Source organism: Pelophylax lessonae (assembly GCF_965119305.1).
Source record: "Pelophylax lessonae genome assembly, chromosome: 12".
In the NCBI taxonomy this organism is placed as follows: domain Eukaryota; kingdom Metazoa; phylum Chordata; class Amphibia; order Anura; family Ranidae; genus Pelophylax; species Pelophylax lessonae.
In genome coordinates this window covers 198,172,760-198,178,759 of record NC_138779.1, presented here as the reverse complement: position 1 = coordinate 198,178,759, position 6,000 = coordinate 198,172,760, and positions in this window count along the sequence as shown.

Sequence of the window (6,000 nt, the reverse complement as noted above, 5' to 3'; positions counted from 1 at the left end):
AATGTAAAACCAACTCCCAAATGCACAAAACGCCGTCTGCAGTTCTTCATCCCCATAGGGTTGGTACGTCTTATGGCTGAGCCTAATTGGCAACAGGTGGGCTAATTATTGGCTTGGTCCTTTCAGCTGCTTTGTAGAGATATTTTTGGAACTCCTGCCTTTAATTTACAAACTGGACAGATGAAAGTATCGCTCACATTTGTTAACGTTTTCCAGCGCTTTCTTCAGAAGGCATAAGACTTAAAGGAGAAGTACAGCCAAAGCTCAATTGGCTGTACTTCTCCTGTGGATCACAGGAGTGAAGTTTGTTCTGCATTCTTGTGAAGCCCGCTGTCTGCTGACGTCACAGAGCCGGTCAAGGTTGCGGCAAGATCACGACAATGGAGTCGGGATCCACCCCCACATGCCTGGACCGGCACCCGGCTCAGCCTCTCAGCGAACCGCTGAGAGCCTGAGCCGACCGCTCCCGCCCCTTCCACAGCCCAGCACTCCAGTGAGTGAGGAGGGGGCAGAGCAGAGAGCCTGCTGTCTGACAGTCACCAGTTCTCTGCTCATGGAGCTCTGAGAACTGAGCGATCAGCGGCGTTTGATCATTCGGTCCTCGGTGTTAGAGCCAGCGGTGGACAGGTGCAATATCGGACCGATACTGCATCCACCTAGGCAAGTATGATCCTTAACCTCTTGCCGACCGCCGCAAGTACATATACTGCGGTGGTCAGCCCCGGCCAGGCAAAGTGACGTACCGGTACGTCACTAGCCTGTCACTCCCTTGTGAGCCAATAGCGGGCGAGCACGCGCCCGCCCCGGCTCGTTCCCTAACAAGTCAGTGCGTGTGACCGGCGGACCCGATGTCCGCCGGTAACTCGCGATCGTTGGGCGGGAAGGGAGAAAGACAGGCGGCTAATGTAAACAAGCCGCCTGTCATTCTCCCCTGTGTAAAAATGAAGATCAGACGGTTCTACTATGTAGGACCGTTGATCTCTGTTTTTACACTAGTAGCCATGTCCAATCACAGTTAGAAACACGCCCCTAGGACACACTTAACCCCCCCCCCCCTCTCCAATACAGTTAACCCCTTCCCTGCCAGTGTAATGTTTACAGTAACAGTGCATATGTATAGCACTGATTACTGCAGTAATATCACTGGTACCCCCAAAAGTGTCAAAAATGTCAGTCAGGGGTCCGATCTGTCCGCCGCAATGTAGCAGTCCCGCAAAAAAAAAAAAATCGCAGATCGCCGCCATTACTCGTTAAAAAAAAAAAAGACAAAAATCTTTCCCTTTGTTAGTAAACGCGATAACTTTTGCGCAAACCAATCAAAATATGCTTTTTGCGATTTTTTTTACCAAACATATGTAGCATAGAACAAATTGGCCGAAAAGGTAAAAAATTTAAATTTTTACATATTTTTTGGGGGGGGAATTTCATATAAAAAAAAATGTGAAAAATATTGTTATTTTTGCAAAATTGGCGCTCTTTTTTTGTTTATAGCGCATGATCAAAAGATCGCAGAGGTGATCAAATACCACCAAAAGAAAGCTCTGTTTGTGGGAAAAAAAAGGACGTCAAATTAGTTTAGGTACAGCGTCGCACGACCGCGCAATTGTCCGTTAAAGTCACGCAGTAAAAAATCGCAAAAAAAAAAACCCCTGGTCAGGAAGGGGGTAAAATCTTCCCGGGCTTAAGTGGTTAAAAAAAACAATCTCTTTTAATTGTACTTAGTGGCCAGAAAAACTGAAACTCTGCACTAGAAGTACACCTTACCTTTGTCATTGTTTAAAGGGTAACTCCAATTTAGTGGGAAAAAGCAAATAAAGAAAAAACAATATAGCGTATACAATTGCGACACAAATCCTATCTTGATTGAAAGTTTTTAAAAATGACCTTTCCTTTTCAATCTGCAGCTGTTGTAATTTTCTGAAAATGCAATGCAATATGGCCGCCTGGAGCTGTTCTGTACACAGAATGTATACTGACCACACCCCCCAGAAACATAATTTCCTGCTTGTGTGATTGGCTCACTAATTTTCCCAGAAGTCTGCACTAAGATACAAGTCAGATTTCTGGCATCCCCTGCAACAAAAATGTAATTTTTGATAGGGATAGACCAATATGTTTTTTTCAGGGCCGATACCAATACTGATATTTTGGTCACAACGTATTGTACCGGCCGATATTTTGTACATTTAAAGTTTTGAAAAATAAAGACAATTTTTGACACAAATCTGGTACTGAACATTTTCATTTTTGTTTAATGCTTAATGGCTGGCCTCCTGCCACCCTGTGGTTGGTGGCTGGCTGCCACCCTGTGGTGGATGATTGGCTGGCTGGCACCCTGTGGTGGGTGACTGGCTGTCTGGCACACTGTTGTGGGTGGCTGGGTCGCTGGCACCCTGTGGTGGATGGCTGGCTGGCACCCTGTGGTGGGTGGATGGCTGGCTGGCACCCTGTGGTGGGTGGATGGCTGGTTGGCACCGTGTGGTGGGTGGATGGCTGGTTGGCACCGTGTGGTGGATGGCTGGCTGGCACCCTGTGGTGGGTGGATGGCTGGCTGGCACCCTGTGGTGGGTGACTGGCTGTCTGGCACACTGTTGTGGGTGGCTGGGTTGCTGGCACCCTGTGGTGGGTGGCTGGCTGGCACCCTGTGGTGGGTGGATGACTGGCTGGCACCCTGTGGTGGGTGGCTGGCTAGCTGGCACCTTGTGGTGGGTGGCTGGCTGGCTGATACAGGGCCTGTGGGTGGCTGGCTGGCACAGGACCTGTGGATGTGGGTGGCTGGCTGGCACCGGGCTGCTGCGGGTGGGTGTATGGCTGTGATACACTCCCGCGAGACTAGTCCCGACTCCAGACGAGGATGTTCAAGGCGAGGAAGGCGGCCTAAGAAGGCAGAATTACGTCACAAAAATAGTGGCAATATCGGCCAGTTCCGGGGCCGATACTGATATATTGGGGAAAGTGCATATCGGCCCCCAATATATCGGCCTTGCTGATAATCAGTCTATCCCTAATTTTTGGTGAGATACTCCCAATAGGAACACATCTAATGGGATGCAGGCCCAGCAGATTTCCTCATTAGAGCTCTGCAGCTGCACAGCTGATAGATAATTATGAAACCATTTCCTCAGAGCTCTGCAGCTGCCACAGCTGATAGATAATTATGAAACCACTCCCGTTTGACCCACTCAGCACAGAGGAACAAACAATGATTTCTTCAGGATAACAAAAGGTAGGAATCTGCAACAAAGTTTGATAAAATCCTTGTACTGTAATGTACAGAGATCACCCAGAAGGGAATGTTTTTTTCTCAACAAAAGTGGAGTTACGCTTTAAAGTAGACCTGACTCAAAAATATGTTATAGTGAACACCTAGAGGTGTTATTTGTGGAAAAGAAATACTTTGAAAAATGTACCTTTTGCTTTGAACCTTTGCTCTGTATATCTGCAGTGTGAGATTTAAGGTGCTGCTGCCTCTGACTGTTAAAACGTACGTCAAAGTTAGTTCTGACGCCGGAAAAAGCAGCTGTAAAAACGTGCTTTCAGTAGCTTTTTCCATTGGCGTTATAGCACGTTTTGACACGTTGCTTTTAGCAGCGTTTTTTTTTCTTCCATTCAAAATCAATGGTTCCCTATGGGAGCCTATTGATTTGAATGGAGGTCGCACCGCAACACCGCAAGTCGGATCCGACTTGCGGGGTGACTTGCGCTGTGGGAATCTTGAGGGGGAACGCCACGCCAAAATGGGAAAAAAACGGCGTGGGGTCCCCCCCAGGGTTCCAAACCAGGCCCTTCGGGTCTGTTATGGAATTTGAGGGTAGCCCCATGCCGAAAAAACGGCATGGGGTCCCCCCCAAAATCCATACCAAACCCTTATCCGAGCATGCAGCCCGGCAGGCCAGGAAAGGGGAGGGGACGAGCGAGCGGCCCCACCCCCCCTGGACCACACCAGGCCACATGCCCTCAACATGGGGGGGTGTTGGTGCTTTGGGGCAGGGGGAGCTCTGCACCCCCCACCTCAAAGCACCTTGCCCCCATGTTGATGAGGACAAGGGCCTCATCCCCACAACCCTGGCCGGTGGTTGTGGGGGTCTGCGGGCAGGGGGCTCATCGGAATCTGGAAGCCCCCTTTAACAAGGGGGCACCCCAGATCCCGGACCCCCTCCCTATGTGAATGGGTATGGGGTACACTGTACCCCTACCCATTCACCCCATAAAAGGCAGTGTATGGAAATAACGACAAGAGACGTTTTGGAAAGTTTATTAAAAATCTTCATCCGACTCTTCTTGTCTTCTCCTCTCCGGGGTCTTCTCCGGGGTCTTCTGCTCTTTTGCTGTCCGCCCTTCTTGTCTTCTCCTCTCCGGGGTCTTCTCCGGGGTCTTCTGCTCTTTTGCTGTCCCCCTCTTCTTGTGTTCTTGTCTCCGGGGTCTTCTGCTGTCCCCTCTTCTGCTGTCCTCTCTTCTTTTCTTCTCCTCTCCGGTCTTCTGCTCTTTTGCTGTCGGCTGTCGGCTGTCTTCTTCCTCCGGTCCTCCTCCGACGACGTCTCCGCTGATTATGCCTATCTCCGGTCTCTTCAGCTTATTATATAGCCATTAGGGGCGTGGCCCCGATGACGTCATCTGTGACATGAGGGGGCGGGGCCTCCAGATGACGTCATCGGGGCCACGCCCCTAATGGCTATATAATAAGCTGAAGAGACCGGAGATAGGCATAATCAGCGGAGACGTCGTCGGAGGAGGACCGGAGGAAGAAGACAGCCGACAGCCGACAGCAAAAGAGCAGAAGACCGGAGAGGAGAAGAAAAGAAGAGAGGACAGCAGAAGAGGGGACAGCAGAAGACCCCGGAGACAAGAACACAAGAAGAGGGGGACAGCAAAAGAGCAGAAGACCCCGGAGAAGACCCCGGAGAGGAGAAGACAAGAAGGGCGGACAGCAAAAGAGCAGAAGACCCCGGAGAAGACCCCGGAGAGGAGAAGACAAGAAGAGTCGGATGAAGATTTTTAATAAACTTTCCAAAACGTCTCTTGTCGTTATTTCCATACACTGCCTTTTATGGGGTGAATGGGTAGGGGTACAGTGTACCCCATACCCATTCACATAGGGAGGGGGTCCGGGATCTGGGGTGCCCCCTTGTTAAAGGGGGCTTCCAGATTCCGATGAGCCCCCTGCCCGCAGACCCCCACAACCACCGGCCAGGGTTGTGGGGATGAGGCCCTTGTCCTCATCAACATGGGGGCAAGGTGCTTTGAGGTGGGGGGTGCAGAGCTCCCCCTGCCCCAAAGCACCAACACCCCCCCATGTTGAGGGCATGTGGCCTGGTGTGGTCCAGGGGGGGTGGGGCCGCTCGCTCGTCCCCTCCCCTTTCCTGGCCTGCCGGGCTGCATGCTCGGATAAGGGTTTGGTATGGATTTTGGGGGGGACCCCATGCCGTTTTTTCGGCATGGGGCTACCCTCAAATTCCATAACAGACCCGAAGGGCCTGGTTTGGAACCCTGGGGGGGACCCCACGCCGTTTTTTTCCCATTTTGGCGTGGCGTTCCCCCTCAAGATTCCCACAGCGCAAGTCACCCCGCAAGTCGGATCCGACTTGCGGTGTTGCGGTGCGACCTCCATTCAAATCAATAGGCTCCCATAGGGAACCATTGATTTTGAATAGAAGAAAAAAAAACGTATAACGTGGCTTAACGCACGTTAAGCAACGTTATAGCAAAGTTATTCAGCTTTTAGCAGCGTCAGGCGTTTTTAACGCTGTAACGCTGGTCCTCAGAACGCGCAGGTGGTGGGTTCTTGTTGCAGCCTAAAAACGTCTAAGCCACTTACAGCTCAAAAACGTCTGAGTGTGCATGAGGCCATAGAATAACATGGAGGGGCGTTTTTAGGCTGCAAAAAGAAAACGCCTGACGCTGCTTACAGCGGCGTTAAAAACGTCCCGTGTGCATGGGGCCTTAGAGTGAGATTTGGTGATGCCAATACTGTGCTGCTCACTGTTCTCTTTGCTGGAGAGG